The sequence below is a fragment of the Lithobates pipiens genome, unplaced genomic scaffold, assembly GCF_037356315.1.
Source record: "Lithobates pipiens isolate NorthernLeopardFrog02 unplaced genomic scaffold, aLitPip1_a1.2 Scaffold_30, whole genome shotgun sequence".
NCBI classification, from domain to species: Eukaryota; Metazoa; Chordata; class Amphibia; order Anura; family Ranidae; genus Lithobates; species Lithobates pipiens.
In genome coordinates this window covers 32,944,398-32,962,881 of record NW_027507791.1, presented here as the reverse complement: position 1 = coordinate 32,962,881, position 18,484 = coordinate 32,944,398, and the positions used below count along the sequence as shown (strand labels likewise).

At 48.0% G+C, this 18,484-nt stretch overlaps 1 protein-coding gene across 2 annotated transcripts in view; it reads left to right on the top strand.

Moving 5' to 3' along the window:
* The first annotated feature begins 228 nt into the window (after positions 1-228).
* ARHGEF2 (Rho/Rac guanine nucleotide exchange factor 2) overlaps positions 229-18,484 on the top strand; it is a 233,614-nt gene continuing 215,358 nt past the window's right edge. For both annotated transcript variants that reach the window (XM_077463972.1, XM_077463971.1), the window contains exon 1: positions 229-556. The gene's annotated coding sequence lies outside the window, so the exon portion shown is untranslated. The remainder of the gene's footprint in view (positions 557-18,484) is intronic.

The following is an 18,484-nucleotide window of genomic DNA, read 5'->3' as shown; positions in this document are numbered from 1 at the left end:
ACTCCACTCCCGGCTCCATTGTTCCACCTGCAGAAGAAAGGAGCCCATTAAAGGTGTTTTGTTCCCGGCTGAATGACACCCTGTGATTCCCCAGCAGGGCTTCCAAAGGGATCAAGGCTTGAAAGATCCTATCAAAGAGCTGAGCTGGTTTTATGTCTCCAACCTGAGCCAGAGGGAGGGAGGGAGGGAGAAGAGCGCGGCACAGGGAGGGGTGGAGGAGAGGAGGGAGCGACGTTGGGATCAGCAGTCAGATCAGGGAAGGCAGCCGAGGGGACAGCGAAGGAGGAAACAGCTGGTGGGACAGGGAAAAAAAAAAAGAGAAAAGAAAAGTTTGGACCAGAATCTTGGAAGGGAGAGGAGAGCGGAGGAGAGGGGAGTGGAGGAGAGGAGAGTGAAGGAGAGAGGAGAGCAGGGAAGAGCGGAGGAGAGGAGAGCGCAGTGTCCGGGAAACAGGAAGAGCCGGCCGGGTGACATAATCCGATGAGGGAATCCTGGGATCAGAGGGGAGCGGAGTGATGCCATCACTGCCACGGCGGGACCACCGTCTGAGACACCGGTAAGTGGCACCGCCCTTCCACGAGAGTGCCGCCAGCTGCAACCCAGGCTTAGAGGTCTAGATTGTAAGCTCTGGGGGCGAGCGTCTATAGGTGTGGGGTTTTCTGTATTCAATTGTAAGCTCTGGGGGCTAACAGCTATCCAATTTTAAGCTTAGGGGGCAAGTGTCTATTCGATTGTAAGCTCTTGGGACAATTGACTATATGTGTGTGGTTTTCTGTATTCGATTGTAAGCTCTGGGGGCTAGTATCTATCTGATTGTAAGCTCTGGGGGCAAGTGTCTATTCGATTGTAAGCTCTGGGGGCTAGTGTCTATTCGATTGTAAGCTCTGGGGGCTAGTAGCTATCCAAGTGTAAGCTCTGGGGGCAAGTGTCTATTCGATTGTAAGCTCTGGGGGCTAGTAGCTATCCGAGTGTAAGCTCTGGGGGCAAGTGTCTATTCGATTGTAAGCTCTGGGGGCTAGTAGCTATCCAAGTGTAAGCTCTGGGGGCAAGTGTCTATTCGATTGTAAGCTCTGGGGGCTAGTAGCTATCCGAGTGTAAGCTCTGGGGGCTAGTAGCTATCCAAGTGTAAGCTCTGGGGGCAAGTGTCTATTCGATTGTAAGCTCTGGGGGCTAGTAGCTATCCGAGTGTAAGCTCTGGGGGCAAGTGTCTATATGTGTGGATTTTCTGCGTTTAATTGTAAGCTCTGGGGGCAAGTCTCTATATGTGTGTGCTTTTCTGTATTCGATTGTAAGCTCTGGGGGCTAGTAGTTATCCGATTGTAAGCTCTGGGGACAATTGACTATATGTGTGGGGTTTTCTGTATTCGATTGTAAGCTCTGGGGACTAGTAGCTATCTGATTGTAAGTTCTGGGGGCAAGTGTCTATTCGATTGTAAGCTCTGGGGGCTAGTAGCTATCCGAGTGTAAGCTCTGGGGGCTAGTAGCTATCCGAGTGTAAGCTCTGGGGGCAAGTGTCTATATGTGTGGGATTTTCTGTATTCAATTGTAAGCTCTGGGGGCAAGTGTCTATTCAATTGTTATCTTTGGGGGCTAACAGCTATCCAATTTTAAGCTTAGGGGGCAAGTGTCTATTTGATTGTAAGCTCTGGGGGCTAGTATCTATCTGATTGTAAGCTCCGGGGGCAAGTGTCTATCCAAGTGTAAGCTCTGGGGGCTAGTAGCTATCCGAGTGTAAGCTCTGGGGGCAAGTGTCTATATGTGTGGGATTTTCTGTATTCAATTGTAAGCTCTGGGGGCAAGTGTCTATTCAATTGTTATCTTTGGGGGCTAACAGCTATCCAATTTTAAGCTTAGGGGGCAAGTGTCTATTTGATTGTAAGCTCTGGGGGCTAGTATCTATCTGATTGTAAGCTCCGGGGGCAAGTGTCTATCCAAGTGTAAGCTCTGGGGGCTAGTAGCTATCCGAGTGTAAGCTCTGGGGGCTAGTAGCTATTCGATTGTAAGCTCTGGGGGCTAGTAGCTATCCAAGTGTAAGCTCTGGGGGCTAGTATCTATCTGATTGTAAGCTCCGGGGGCAAGTGTCTATCCAAGTGTAAGCTCTGAGGGCTAGTATCTATCTGATTGTAAGCACCGGGGGCAAGTGTCTATCCAAGTGTAAGCTCTGGGGGCTAGTAGCTATCCGAGTGTAAGCTCTGGGGGCTAGTGTCTATTCGATTGTAAGCTCTGGGGGCTAGTAGCTATCCAAGTGTAAGCTCTGGGGGCTAGTATCTATCTGATTGTAAGCTCCGGGGGCAAGTGTCTATCCAAGTGTAAGCTCTGAGGGCTAGTATCTATCTGATTGTAAGCTCCGGGGGCAAGTGTCTATCCAAGTGTAAGCTCTGGGGGCTAGTAGCTATCCGAGTGTAAGCTCTGGGGGCTAGTGTCTATTCGATTGTAAGCTCTGGGGGCTAGTAGCTATCCAAGTGTAAGCTCTGGGGGCAAGTGTCTATTTGACTGTAAGCTCTGGGGGCAAGTGTCTATTCGATTGTAAGCTCTGGGGGCTAGTAGCTATCCGAGTGTAAGCTCTGGGGGCTAGTAGCTATCCGAGTGTAAGCTCTGGGGGCTAGTGTCTATTCGATTGTAAGCTCTGGGGGCTAGTAGCTATCCGAGTGTAAGCTCTGGGGGCTAGTAGCTATCCGAGTGTAAGCTCTGGGGGCTAGTGTCTATTCGATTGTAAGCTCTGGGGGCTAGTATCTATCTGATTGTAAGCTCTGGGGGCAAGTGTCTATCCAAGTGTAAGCTCTGGGGGCTAGTGTCTATTCGATTGTAAGCTCTGGGGGCTAGTAGCTATCCAAGTGTAAGCTCTGGGGGCAAGTGTCTATTCGATTGTAAGCTCTGGGGGCTAGTAGCTATCTGAGTGTAAGCTCTGGGGGCAAGTGTCTATATGTGTGGGATTTTCTGCGTTTAATTGTAAGCTCTGGGGGCAAGTCTCTATATGTGTGTGCTTTTCTGTATTCGATTGTAAGCTCTGGGGGCTAGTAGTTATCCGATTGTAAGCTCTGGGGACAATTGACTATATGTGTGGGGTTTTCTGTATTCGATTGTAAGCTCTGGGGGCTAGTAGCTATCTGATTGTAAGTTCTGGGGGCAAGTGTCTATTCGATTGTAAGCTCTGGGGGCTAGTAGCTATCCGAGTGTAAGCTCTGGGGGCTAGTAGCTATCCGAGTGTAAGCTCTAGGGGCTAGTGTCTATTCGATTGTAAGCTCTGGGGGCTAGTAGCTATCCGAGTGTAAGCTCTGGGGGCAAGTGTCTATATGTGTGGGATTTTCTGTATTCAATTGTAAGCTCTGGGGGCAAGTGTCTATTCAATTGTTATCTCTGGGGGCTAACAGCTATCCAATTTTAAGCTTAGGGGGCAAGTGTCTATTTGATTGTAAGCTCTGGGGGCTAGTATCTATCTGATTGTAAGCTCCGGGGGCAAGTGTCTATCCAAGTGTAAGCTCTGGGGGCTAGTAGCTATCCGAGTGTAAGCTCTGGGGGCTAGTAGCTATCCGAGTGTAAGCTCTGGGGGCTAGTGTCTATTCGATTGTAAGCTCTGGGGGCTAGTAGCTATCCGAGTGTAAGCTCTGGGGGCTAGTAGCTATCCGAGTGTAAGCTCTGGGGGCTAGTGTCTATTCGATTGTAAGCTCTGGGGGCTAGTAGCTATCCGAGTGTAAGCTCTGGGGGCTAGTAGCTATCCGAGTGTAAGCTCTGGGGGCTAGTAGCTATCCGAGTGTAAGCTCTGGGGGCTAGTAGCTATCCGAGTGTAAGCTCTGGGGGCTAGTGTCTATTCGATTGTAAGCTCTGGGGGCTAGTAGCTATCCGAGTGTAAGCTCTGGGGGCTAGTAGCTATCCGAGTGTAAGCTCTGGGGGCTAGTAGCTATCCGAGTGTAAGCTCTGGGGGCTAGTGTCTATTCGATTGTAAGCTCTGGGGGCTAGTAGCTATCCGAGTGTAAGCTCTGGGGGCTAGTAGCTATCCGAGTGTAAGCTCTGGGGGCTAGTGTCTATTCGATTGTAAGCTCTGGGGGCTAGTAGCTATCCAAGTGTAAGCTCTGGGGGCAAGTGTCTATATGTGTGGGATTTTCTGCATTTAATTGTAAGCTCTGGGGGCAAGTGACTATATGTGTGAGGTTTTCTGTATTCGATTGTAAGCTTAGGGGGCTAGTAGTTGTCCGATTGTAAGCTCTGGGGGCGAGTGTCTATATGTGTGGGGTTTTCTGTCTTCGATTGTAAGCTCTGGGGGCTAGTAGCTATCCAATTGTAAGCGTTAGAGGGCAAGTGTCTATATGTATGGGGTTTTCTCTATTGACTTGTAAGCTCTGGGGGCTCATGTCTATCGGACTGTAAGCTCTGGGGGCTCATGTCTATTGGACTGTAAGCTCTGGGGGCTCATGTCTATTGGACTGTAAGCTCTGTGGGTGAGTGTCTATTGGACTGTAAGCTCTGTGGGTGAGTGTCTTTCGGACTGTAAGCTCTGTGGGTGAGTGTCTATTGGACTGTAAGCTCTGTGGGTGAGTGTCTTTCGGACTGTAAGCTCTGTGGGTGAGTGTCTTTCGGACTGTAAGCTCTGGGGGTGAGTGTCTTTATGTATGTCCTCTGGTAATCTATGGTTTTCTGTATTCGATTGCAAGCTCTGGGGGCTAATTTCAATATGTGTGTGGTTTTCTGCATTCAAATGTAAGCTCTGTGGGCTTCCTGAATCAACTGAGCCTATGTAATTATAAGTGCAGGGCGGTCGCAGTGCGCTCAGGACTACAACTCCCAGCATTCCCTGTGTGGCCTGGACCCCAAGATTTAAAGGTCTTGATTGCAAGCTCTGGGGGGCGAATGTATGTTGCTTCCTCCTTTTTTTTTTTTTTTCTGTATTCTATGCTGTCACCATCTTTAAATAAGAATGAGGTGAGCTGTAAGTCTTAAAAGTCTAGATTGCAAGCTCTGGGGGCGAGTGTCTATGTGTGCGTCCTCTGGTAATGTGTGGTTTTCTGTATTCGATTGTAAGCTCTGTGGGCTAAAGCTTGGGCATCCTAAAGCAACATATGGCCTTGTATTTGTAATTGTAAGTTCAGGGAGAGAGCGCAGTGCATTCAGAACTACAACTCCCAGCATTACCTCCGTGGCCTGAACCCCAAGTTTTAAAGGTCTTGATTGCAAGCTCTGGGGGCTAGACCCCCAAATGTGCGTCCTCAGGTAATCTGCGGTGTTCTGCAATCAGTTGTAAGCTCTGTGGGCTAAAGCTTAAGCATACTGACATTGAACTACAACTCCCAGCATTCCCTGTCAGCCCCGGGGACCAGCTCCTGGCATAAATGTATCTGCTGTGGAACTACAACTCCCAGCATTCCCTCCGTGGCCTGGACCCCAAGATTTAAAGGTCTTGATTGCAAGCTCTAGGGGCCTAGTGTCTATAGGTGCATCCTTGAATATTCTGTGTTTTTCTGTATTTAATTGCAAGCTCTGTGGGCCAAAACCTGGGCATTCTGCCTTGGAACTACAACTCCCAGCATTCCCTGCATGTTCTGGATCCCAAGGCTTTAAAGGTCTTGATTGCAAGCTCTGCGGCCTAGTGTCTATGAATTCTTCCTCCAGTATTATGTGGTTTTCTGTATTAGATTGTAAGCTCTGTGGGCTTAAAGCTTGGACAACCCACAACTCCCAGCATTCCCTGCATGTTCTGGATCCCAAATCTTTAAAGGTCTTGATTGCAAGCTCTGGGGGCTAAAGCTTGGGCATCCTGCCCCGGAACTACAACTCCCAGCATTCCCTGCACGTTCTGGATCCCAAGTTTTGAAGGGTTTGATTGCAAGCTCTGGGGCCTAGTGTCTATGAGTGTGTCCTTCAATAACCTCTGTTTGATTGCAAGCTCTCTGGGCTAAAAATTGGGCATCCTGCCATGAAACTACAAGGACTCTGAGGTCAGGACACTGTGCAGGCCGGTCAAGTTCCTCCACCCTAAACTCGCTCAGCCATATCTTTATGGACCTTGCTTTGTGCACTGGTGAGCAGTCATGTTGGGACAGGAAGGGGCCGTCCCCAAACTGTTCCCACAAAGTTGAGAGCATGAAATTGTCCAAAATGTCTTGGTATGCTGACGCCATAAGACTTCCCTTCACTGGAACTAAGGGTCCAAACCCAACCCCTGAGGAACAACCCCCCCACACCGTAATCCCCCCCCACCAAATGATTGGGGCCAGCGCACAAAGCAAGGTCCATAAAGACATGGATGAGCGAGTTTAGGGTGGAGGAACTTGGCTGGCCTGCACAGAGTCCTGACCTCAACCTGATGGAAAACACCTTTGGGGTGAATTAGAGCGGAGACTGCGAGGCAGGACTTCTCATCCAACATCACAAATGCGCTTCTGGAAGAATGGTCCAACATTCCCGTAGACACACTCCTAAACCTTGTGGACTTCCTTCCCAGAAGAGGTGAAGCTGTTATAGCTGCAAAGGGCGGGCCAACTCAATATTGAAGTCTACAGACTAAGATTGGGAGGCCATTAAAGTTCACGTGCGTGTAAAGGCGGGTGTCCCAATACTTTTGACAATAAAGTGTATTTGGCCATGCCCTCCCCCCCCCAGATAAGAGGAACACCCCCACACCAGTCTCTGGACCCTGCACTGGAATTTTTCTAATTAACTGGTAATTACGTTTTGATCTGGAGCCCGCTAAGCCCAATATCTCCGTGTTTATTACCTCGGGAATCCGGCTTATCTGACGGGTTCTGGCACAGAGTGCGGCTCAGTACCGGAGAGCCAAATGATAGAGAAGCCCCCCCCACCCACCCCCCCCCCCGGCCATAATCTGCATTCACACTGGTGTAACGCATCAACGTGAGCAAAACGATGCATTTTACAAAATGTACAACAACTTGTGTTACGTAAGGAGGTACTCTGGTGAGGACCCTGATATTAGGAGGTACTCTGGTGAGGACCCTGATATTAGGAGGGACTCTGGTGAGGACCCTGATATTAGGAGGGACTCTGGTGAGGACCCTGATATTAGGAGGGACTCTGATGGAGACCCTGATGTAAGGGGGGACTCTAAGGTAAGAGAGGACTCTGATGAGGACCCTGATGTAAGGGACGACTCTGTTGGGAATGCTGTTCTAAAGAGGGACTCTGATGGGGACCCTAATGTAAGGGGAGATCCTGATATAAGGGAGGAATCTGATGGGGACCCTGATGTAAAAAATGGACTCTGATGGGGACCCTGATATAAGGGGGACTCTGTTGGGGACTCTGATGTAAGGGGTGGTACTCTCTTGTAAGAAGGAACCCTGGTGGAGACCCTGATGTAAGGCGGCACTCTGATGGGAAACCTGATGTAAGGGGGTCTCTGATGAAAGGGGTCTCTAAGGTAAGAGGGGACTCTGATGTAAGGAGGACTCTGGTCTCTGATGTAAGGAGGACTTTGATGTAAGGAGGACTCTGATCTCTGGTGTAAGGAGGACTTTGATGTAAGGAGGACTCTGATCTCTGGTGTAAGGAGGACTCTGGTTTAAGGTGGAATATGATCTCTGGTGTAAGGTGGACTCTGATCTCTGATGTAAGGTGGACTCTGTTGTAAGGAGGACTCTGGCGTAAGGAGGAAATTGATCTCTGGTGTAAGGAGGACTCTGGTGTAAGGAGGGAATTGATCTCTGGTGTAAGGAGGACTCTGGTGTAAGGAGGGAATTGATCTCAGATGTAAGGAGGACTCTGGTGTAAGGTGAACTCTGATGTAAGGAGGACTCTGGTGTAAGGAGGACTCTGGTTTAAGGTGGACTCTGATCTCTGATGTAAGGTGGACTCTGATCTCTGATGTAAGGTGGACTCTGATCTCTGATGTAAGGAGGACTCTGGCGTAAGGAGGAAATTGATCTCTGGTGTAAGGAGGACTCTAGTGTAAGGTGAACTCTGGTGTAAGGTGGACTGTGGTGTAAGGTGGACTCTGATCTCTGGTGTAAGGAGGACTGTGGTGTAAGGAGGAAATTGATCTCAGATGTAAGGATGACTCTGGTGTAAGGTGAACTCTGGTGTAAGGAGGACTGTGGTGTAAGGAGGACTCTGGTGTGAGGAGGGAATTGATCTCAGATGTAAGGAGGACTCTGGTGTAAGGTGAACTCTGATGTAAGGAGGACTCTGGTGTAAGGAGGACTCTGGTTTAAGGTGGACTCTGATCTCTGATGTAAGGTGGACTCTGATCTCTGATGTAAGGTGGACTCTGATCTCTGATGTAAGGTGGACTCTGATCTCTGATGTAAGGAGGACTCTGGCGTAAGGAGGAAATTGATCTCTGGTGTAAGGAGGACTCTAGTGTAAGGTGAACTCTGGTGTAAGGTGGACTGTGGTGTAAGGTGGACTCTGATCTCTGGTGTAAGGAGGACTGTGGTGTAAGGAGGAAATTGATCTCAGATGTAAGGATGACTCTGGTGTAAGGTGAACTCTGGTGTAAGGAGGACTGTGGTGTAAGGAGGACTCTGGTGTGAGGACGACTCTGGTGTAAGGAGGACTCTGGTGTGAGGACGACTCTGGTGTAAGGAGGACTCTGACGTAAGGAGGACTCTGACGGGCATTTTTCATCCTTTTTATGACCTTTTCCCTGATGAGATATTTCTGAGGTCATCACAACAATCTCCAGATCCGCACTTCCTGCTCCAGACTCTGGGAGGAGATCCACCACAAATGTCCGCATTGTTCCCTCATCACCGAATAGCGGACCTCCTCATAACGCGCCGCGCGCTCCTCCAAGTCTGAGTGTTCTGTACAGATATATCTATAAAGTAACATTTTATCCACAGCTCTGCGTTTCCCTTGGGCTCTCCTGGTGGGTTGCTGTGCGTTGCAATGTGCTTGGTATGGAATGTGAAGAACCATCATAACATGCTCCGGTGTAGTGTCACATTTTGCTGCCTATCACAGGATGCTGCGGAAGTGACGTTGTTGCGTACTGCGCATGCGCAATGCGTTCCAAACACTCGCGCCGTGCGTTCCAACATAGTTTCGGCAATACAGTTCAGCGAAACCATCACATAATGTTACGGAAGTGATGTTGCACATAACACAAACACTGGGCCGTTCGTTACAACACTAATACTTCCCTTGTTACCTAGTAGGTTTTGCATTGCTGGGACTTGTAGTGCCTATCCTGAGCTACATGCTTCAATGTTCAGTGTCCTCATCCTTATCCCCGAGCTTCAATGTTCAGTGTCCTCATCCCTATCCCCCTGCTTCAATGTTCAGTGTCCTCATCCCTATCCCCATGCTTCAATGTTCAGTGTCCTCATCCCTATCCCCGAGCTTCAATGTTCAGTGTCCTCATCCCTATCCGCAAGCTTCAATGTTCAGTGTCCTCATCCCTATCCCCGAGCTTCAATGTTCAGTGTCCTCATCCCTATCCCCAAGCTTCAATGTTCAGTGTCCTCATCCCTATCCGCGAGCTTCAATGTTCAGTGTCCTCATCCTTATCCCCCTGCTTCAATGTTCAGTGTCCTCATCCTTATCCCCCTGCTTCGATGAGGACACTGAACATTGAAGCTCAGGGATAGGGATTAGGACACTGAACATTGAAGCATGTAGCTCAGGATAGGCACTACAAGTCCCAGCAATGCAAAACCTACTAGGTAACAAGGGAAGTATTAGTGTTGTGACGCACGGCCCAGTGTTTGTGTTGTGTGTAACGTCACTTCCGTAACATTATGTGATGGTTTCGCTGAACTGTATTGCCGAAACTATGTTGGAACGCACGGCGCGAGTGTTTGGAACGCATCGCGCATGCGCAGTACGCAACAACGTCACTTCCGCAGCATCCTGTGATAGGCAGCAAAATGTGACACTACACCGGCTTTGGCTCTCCTATTAGCGGGCTCCTCGGTTATAGGGCAGCGCGTTTCGGTGTGTTCCAAGGAGAGCGCCTGGTCTGGTGTGCGTTCCCGACACGCACAAGTTGTGATCCTTCGCCTCGGGGAAGCATTGTGTTCAGTTCTTATCTCATCTATTTCCTCTTACAGATATAAATGTGTATCTGAAGGCAAAACCTTTGTTGTATAGAATGTTTCCTTTTCCTGCTGGGAAGTTTCCCGCACTTCCTGTCCCGGTGACACCGCAGGAAGTCAGAGGAAACTTCCAGAATCGGAATTCAATTCCCAGAACCATTATGGTGCCACCATACCTGGTAGCTTGCCAGAATTTACCCGGCAATGGCAGACTTTGGATTCAGTTCTCGGGAACCATTGTGGTATCTTCATGCCTGGGAACTTCCCGGAATTGCCGAACAATACAAGAATTTAGATTCAGTTCCAGCAACCATTGTGGTGCCATACCTGGAAACTTGCCGGAATTGACCCGGCAACGCCAGAGTTTGTATTCAATTTCAGGAACCTATGTGGTATCATCGTACCTGGGTACTTGTCAGAATTAACTTGGCAATGTCAAAATTTGGATTAAATTCTGGGAGCCATTGTGGTGTCATCATACTTTTGAACTTGCCAGAATTGACCCGGCAATGCCATAATATGGATTTGATTCCCAGAACCATTGTGGTATCATCATGTCTGGGAACTTCCCGGAATTGCAGAGCAATGCAAGAATTTTGATCCAATTCCAGGAACCAGTGTGGTGTCATACCTAGAAACTTGCCTGAATTGACCCGGCAATGCCAGAATTTGTATTAAATTTCAGGAACCTATATGGAATCATCATACCTGGGTACTTGCCAGAATTGACCGGCCATTGTGGTGTCATCATACTTTTGAACTTGCCAAAATTGACCCGGCAATGCCAGAATTTGTATTCAATTCCGGGAACCACTGTAGTGTCATCATACCTGGGGGCTTGCCAGAATTGACCGGCCATTGTGGTGTCATCATAGCTGGGGGCTTGCCAGAATTGACCGGCCATTGTGGTGTCATCATACCTGGGGGCTTGCCAGAATTGACCGGCCATTGTGGTGTCATCATACCTGGGGGCTTGCCAGAATTGACCGGCCATTGTGGTGTCATCATACCTGGGGGCTTGCCAGAATTGACCGGCCATTGTGGTGTCATCATAGCTGGGGGCTTGCCAGAATTGACCGGCCATTGTGGTGTCATCATACCTGGGGGCTTGCCAGAATTGACCGGCCATTGTGGTGTCATCATACCTGGGGGCTTGCCAGAATTGACCGGCCATTGTGGTGTCATCATAGCTGGGGGCTTGCCAGAATTGACCGGCCATTGTGGTGTCATCATACCTGGGGGCTTGCCAGAATTGACCGGCCATTGTGGTGTCATCATACCTGGGGGCTTGCCAGAATTGACCGGCCATTGTGGTGTCATCATACCTGGGGGCTTGCCCGAATTGACCCGGCAATGCCAGAATTTGGATTCAATTCCGGGAACCATTGTGGTGTCATCATACTTTTGAACTTGCCAGAATTGACCCGGCAATGCCAGAATTTGGATTTGATTCCCAGAACCATTGTGGTGTCATCATACCTGGGAACTTGCTAGAATTAACTGGCCATTGTGGTGTCATCATACCTGGGGGCTTGCCAGAATTGACCGGCCATTGTGGTGTCATACCTGGAAACTTGCCGGAATTGACCCGGCAATGGCAGAATTTGTATTAAATTTTAGGAACCTATATGGAATCATCATACATGGGTACTTTCCAGAATTGACCAGCCATAGTGGTGCGATCATACCCAGGAACATGCCAGAATTGACCCGGCAATGCCAGAATTTGGATTCAATTCCAGGAACCATTGTGGTGTCATCATACTTTTGAACTTGCCAGAATTTGGATTTGACCATTGTGGTATCATCATACCTTGGAACTTGCCAGAATTAACCGGCCATTGTGGTGTCATCATACCTGGGGGCTTGCCAGAATTGACCGGCCATTGTGTCATACCTGGAAACTTGCCGGAATTGACCCGGCAATGCCAGAATTTGGATTTGATTCCCAGAACCATTGTGGTGTCATCATACCTGGGAACTTGCTAGAATTAACTGGCCATTGTGGTGTCATCATACCTGGGGGCTTGCCAGAATTGACAGGCCATTGTGGTGTCATCATACCTGGGGGCTTGCCAGAATTGACCCGGCAATGCCAGAATTTGTATTAAATTTCAGGAACCTATGTGGTATCATCATACCTGGGTACTTTCCAGAATTGACCAGCCATAGTGGTGTGATCATACCCAGGAACATGCCAGAATTGACCCGGCAATGCCAGAATTTGGATTCAATTCCGGGAACCATTGTGGTGTCATCATACTTTTGAACTTGCCAGAATTGACCCGGCAATGCCAGAATTTGGATTTGATTCCCAGAACCATTGTGGTGTCATCATACCTGGGAACTTGCTAGAATTAACTGGCCATTGTGGTGTCATCATACCTGGGGGCTTGCCAGAATTGACCGGCCATTGTGGTGTCATCATACCTGGGGGCTTGCCAGAATTGACCCGGCAATGCCATAATATGGATTTGATTCCCAGAACCATTGTGGTATCATCATGTCTGGGAACTTGCCAGAATTGACCCAGCAATGCCGGAATTTGGATTAATTCCCAGAACCATTGTGGTGTCATCATACCTGGGAACTTGCTAGAATTAACTGGCCATTGTGGTGTCATCATACCTGGGGGCTTGCCAGAATTGACCGGCCATTGTGGTGTCATCATACCTGGGGGCTTGCCAGAATTGACCCGGCAATGCCAGAATTTGGATTCAATTCTGGGAGCCATTGTGGTGTCATCATACTTTTGAACTTGCCAGAATTGACCCGGCAATGCCATAATATGGATTTGATTCCCAGAACCATTGTGGTATCATCATGTCTGGGAACTTGCCAGAATTGACCCAGCAATGCCGGAATTTGGATTAATTCCCAGAACCATTGTGGTGTCTTCATACTTGGGAACTTGCCAGAATTGACCCGACAATGGCAGAATTTGGATTTGATCCAGAATTGACCCAGCAATGCCGGAATTTGGATTAATTCCCGGAACCACTGTGGTCTCATCATACTTTTGAACTTGCCAGAATTGACCCGGCAGTACCAGAATTTGGATTCGATTCCCAGAATCATTGTGGTGTCTTCATACTTGGGAACTTGCCAGAATTGACCCGGCAATGCCATAATATGGATTTGATTCCCAGAACCATTGTGGTATCATCGTGTCTGGGAACTTGCCAGAATTGACCATGCAATGCCGGAATTTGGATTAATTCGCGGAACCACTGTTGTCTCATCATACTTTTGGCAATGCCAGAATTTTGATTCGATTGCCAGAACCATTGTGGTTTTATTATACCGTTAACCCCACCTATGGTCCACTTCCCTGGGATCACATCACACCCACTTTTACAAGTTGGTCCCACTCAAACCCCGCCTCTAGATTTGCAGAGACCACGAATCGCGCTCCCACTTTGCCCAGCTGGTCCAACCCAGATCTTATCTCGAAACTTTAAGACCCAACCTTTTTTTGACACTTTTTGTTTACTGTACAGATAACAATAAATTTTTTTTTGCTAGAAAATTACTTGGAACCCCCAAACATTATATATTATTTTTAGAGAATAGAATGACGGTCGTTGCAATTTATTTTTTGGGTAATTTTGGTAATTTTTTAAACCCAATAAAAAAAAAAAATCCACTTAATGAATTTCAATGCAAAAAAAGCACAATAAAGATGTAATTTTTTATTTTTATTTTTTAAATTGGGTTTAAAAACTGCTGCGCAATTAACAAAAAAAAAAATTGCGACGACTCCCATTCTATTCTCTAAAAATAATATATAACGTTTGGGGGTTCCAAGTAATTTTCTAGCAAAAAAAATAATTTCAATGCAAAAAAGCACAATATAGATATAATTTTTTTTTTTTTTTTTTTAAGCAGAGACCCTAGAGAAGAAGATGGCGCTCGTGGCAATTTTTGATGTCACATGGAATTATTGCTCTCGCTCTAACCTTCGTGGCGATATATCTCATGTGTGGTATGAATACCGTTTACAAATGTGTGCGCGACCTACGTATGCGTTCGCTTCTTTTTATTTAAATTTTTTTAATAATATTTATTTGTTTTATTACAAAATTCTATTTTTACACTGTCCCTTTTTAAAACTTTTTTTTTTTTTTCATATCACTTTTATTGCTATCACAAGAAATGTAAATATTCCTTGTGATAACAATAAAGCATGACAGGTACTCTTTATGGAGATGTGGGGGTCTATAAGACCCCCACATCTCTCCTCTACTCTACTCTAAAAAGCATGAGATCAAAAAAATAAATAAATATATATATTTATATATATATATATATATAATTTTTTTTTTGATCTCATACTTTCCAAAAAAAAATAAAACATTTTTATCCACCCTAACCTGTAAGTGATGTCATGACGTCGCTCTGGTCCTCCTCTCCTCTTCTCTACTCTAAAAAGCATGAGATCAAAAAAAAAATATATATATATATATATATATATATTGTTAATTTTTTTGATCTCATACTTTCCAAAAAAAAAAAATATTTTTTTTATCCACCCTAAACTGTAAGTGATGTCATGACCTCACTCTGGTCCTCATGACCTCGCTCTGGTCCCCATGACCTCGCTCTGGTCCTCATGACCTCGCTCTGGTCCTCATGACCTCGCTCTGGTCCCCATGACCTCGCTCTGGTCCTCATGACCTCGCTCTGGTCCCCATGACCTCGCTCTGGTCCTCATGACCTCGCTCTGGTCCTCATGACCTCGCTCTGGTCCTCATGACGTCGCTCTGGTCCTCATGACCTCGCTCTGGTCCTCATGACCTCGCTCCGGTCCTCATGACCTCGCTCTGGTCCTCATGACGTCGCTCTGGTCCTAATGACCTCGCTCTGGTCCTCATGACCTCGCTCTGGTCCTCATGACCTCGCTCTGGTCCTCATGACCTCACTCTGGTCCTCATGACGTCGCTCTGGTCCTAATGACCTCGCTCTGGTCCTAATGACCTCGCTCTGGTCTTCATGACCTCGCTCCGGTCCTCATGACCTCGCTCCGGTCCTCATGACCTCGCTCTGGTCCTCATGACCTCCCTCTGGTCCTCATGACCTCGCTCTGGTCCTAATGACCTCGCTCTGGTCCTCATGACCTCCCTCTGGTCCTCATGACCTCGCTCTGGTCCCCATGACCTCGCTCTGGTCCTCATGACCTCGCTCTGGTCCTCATGACCTCGCTCTGGTCTTCATGACCTCGCTCTGGTCCTCATGACCTCGCTCTGGTCCTAATGACCTCGCTCTGGTCCTCATGACCTCGCTCTGGTCCTCATGACCTCGCTCTGGTCCTCATGACCTCGCTCTGGTCCTCATGACCTCACTCTGGTCCCCCTAGACTATAGAGGTGAACAAGAGACGATCTGGCCTCTCCTCGCCTCTATGGCCAGCCACGTGAACCGCCACATCGTTTCCTGGGCTCGCTGGTGAAAAGGTAAGTCTGAGAAACAGCAGCCAGTGGCAAGAGAGAGGGGGGGAGGGGTGGTTCTTAATACCGTGTCTTGCCCCCTTTAACATCAATGACGGCTTGAGATCTTTTGTGGTATTTGTGGATGAGGCTCTTTATCTTCTCAGATGGTAAAGCTGCCCGTTCCTCTCGGCAGAAAGCCTCCAGTTCCTGGAAATTCTAGGGCTGTCCTTCATGAACGGCACGTTTTGAGATCTCCCCCAGAGGTGCTCAATGATATTTAAGGTCAGGAGACTGAGATGGCCACTCCAGAACCTTCACTTTATTCTGCTGTAGCCAATGACGGGTGGACTTGGCCTTGTGTTTTGGATCATTGTCATGTTGGAATGTCCAAGTCCGTCCCGTGCGCAGCTTCCTGGCTGATGAAGGCAAATGTTCCTCCGGTATTTTTTTTGATAACATTCTGCATTCATCTTGCCATAAATTTTGATCCAAATTTCCTGTGCCTTTGTAGCTCACACGTCCCCAAAACATCAGCGGATCCACCGCCGTGTTTCACAGTAGGGATGGTGGACCTTTCATCATAGGCCTTGTTGACTCCTCTCCAAATGTAGTGTTTATGGTTGTGGCCAAAAAGCTAAATTTTGGTCTCCTCACTCCAAATGACTTTGTGGCGGAAGGTTTGAGGCCTGTCTCTGTGCTGTTTGGCGTATTGTAAGCGGGATACTCTGTAGCGTTTGAGTAGTAATGACTTTCTTCTGGTGACTCGACCATGCAGTCCGTCTTTCTTCAAGTGCCTCCTTATTGTGCATCTTGAAACAGCCACGTGTTTTCAGAGTCCTGTAATTTCACTCGAAGTTGTTTGTGGGGTTTTTCTTTGCATCCTGAACAATTTTCCTGGCAGTTGTGGCTGAAATTTTAGTTGGTCTACCTGACCGTGGTTTGGTTTCACAGAACCCCCTCATTTTTCACTTCTTGATTAGCGTTTGAACACTGCTGGTCGGCCTTCTCAATTCCTTGGATATCTTTTTATATCCCCTTTCCTGTTTTATACAGTTCAACTACCTTTTCCCGCAGATCCTTTGACAGTTCTTTTTGCTTTCCCCCCCATGACTCAGAATCCAGAAACATCAGTGCAGCACTGGATGGAAGACGCAAGGGTCTGTCAGCTGTGATTCCAGGACATGGCCCCAGACGCAACATCAGCAGGACCAAGAGGGCCAAGATGTGGGACCGTCCTGACCACTTCAAGAAAAGGGTGGCATCTATGCGAGTCAATCCAAAAACACGTGCTCCTGGATGATTCACCCGCAGTGAATGTTTGGTGAATATCAGATGCTTACAGATTACAGGACCATCCAAGGTCTAAAGTTTTCTCGTATTTCTTTCTCTGAAGGTTATGTTATGGGTAGTCCTCCCATAATATAGTATTTATGGCCACCATGTATCTTCCCGGGCGCAGGCCTCGGGTGCCGTGCTTGGTAATAGGTGACAGGTCGAGCTTTATTTGCACTCGGCAGGTTGTCATTGTCTTTCGGCGGTTGGTATCTCGGTCATGTGACTTGGACCTTTATGACGGGAACGCCACGCAGCTTGGTAAACAGAGATGCGGGGGCCCGAGGGATTGTTAGAAAGCGTCTCCCACAGCTCGGCGTTTGCTCAGAGTCCTTGTTGTTTGCACGGCTGCAATGACAGGCCCTTAATAATCGCAGAGGCATTGTTCCCGCTGGGCGACCTGCGGTTTTTTTTTCCCCCATGCTGAACGCTTAATCATATTGTCCCGGGTCACTAGCAGGTGGATTAGAGCTCAATGGATACGTACCATTGTCACACTGGTATTAGAAACGGGACTGCAAGGCTCAGCCTGCCTGCCTCTGGCCAATTGCGTTCAAGTGATCCCTCTGGTCTTGTGCATCAAAATGATCCCTCTCTGGCCAACTTCATCACAGTGATCCCTCTCTGGCCAACTTCATCACAGTGATCCCTCTCTGGCCAACTTCATTAAAGTGATCCCTCTCTGGACAACTTCATCACAGTGATCCCTCTCTGGCCAACTTCATCACAGTGATCCCTCTCTGGCCAACTTCATCACAGTCATCCCTCTCTGGCCAACTTCATTAAAGTGATCCCTCTCTGGCCAACTTCATCAAAGTGATCCCTCTCTGGACAACCGCATCAAAGTGATCCCTCTCCGGACAACCGCATCAAAGTGATCCCTCTCTGGCCTTGTGCATCAAAATTATCCTTCTCTGGCCAACTTCATCAAAGTGATCCCTCTCTGGCCAACTTCATCAAAGTGATCCCTCTCTGGCCAACTTCATCGAAGTGATCCCTCTCTGGCCAACTTCATCACAGTGATCCCTCTCTGGCCAACTTCATTAAAGTGATCCCTCTCTGGACAACTTCATCACAGTGATCCCTCTCTGGCCAACTTCATCACAGTGATCCCTCTCTGGCCAACTTCATCACAGTCATCCCTCTCTGGCCAACTTCATTAAAGTGATCCCTCTCTGGCCAACTTCATCAAAGTGATCCCTCTCTGGACAACCGCATCAAAGTGATCCCTCTCCGGACAACCGCATCAAAGTGATCCCTCTCTGGCCTTGTGCATCAAAATTATCCTTCTCTGGCCAACTTCATTAAAGTGATCCCTCTCTGGCCAACTTCATCAAAGTGATCCCTCTCTGGACAACCGCATCAAAGTGATCCCTCTCCGGACAACCGCATCAAAGTGATCCCTCTCTGGCCTTGTGCATCAAAATTATCCTTCTCTGGCCAACTTCATCAAAGTGATCCCTCTCTGGCCAACTTCATCAAAGTGATCCCTCTCTGGCCAACTTCATCGAAGTGATCCCTCTCTGGCCAACTTCATCACAGTGATCCCTCTCTGGCCAACTTCATTAAAGTGATCCCTCTCTGGACAACTTCATCACAGTGATCCCTCTCTGGCCAACTTCATCACAGTGATCCCTCTCTGGCCAACTTCATCACAGTCATCCCTCTCTGGCCAACTTCATTAAAGTGATCCCTCTCTGGCCAACTTCATCAAAGTGATCCCTCTCTGGACAAC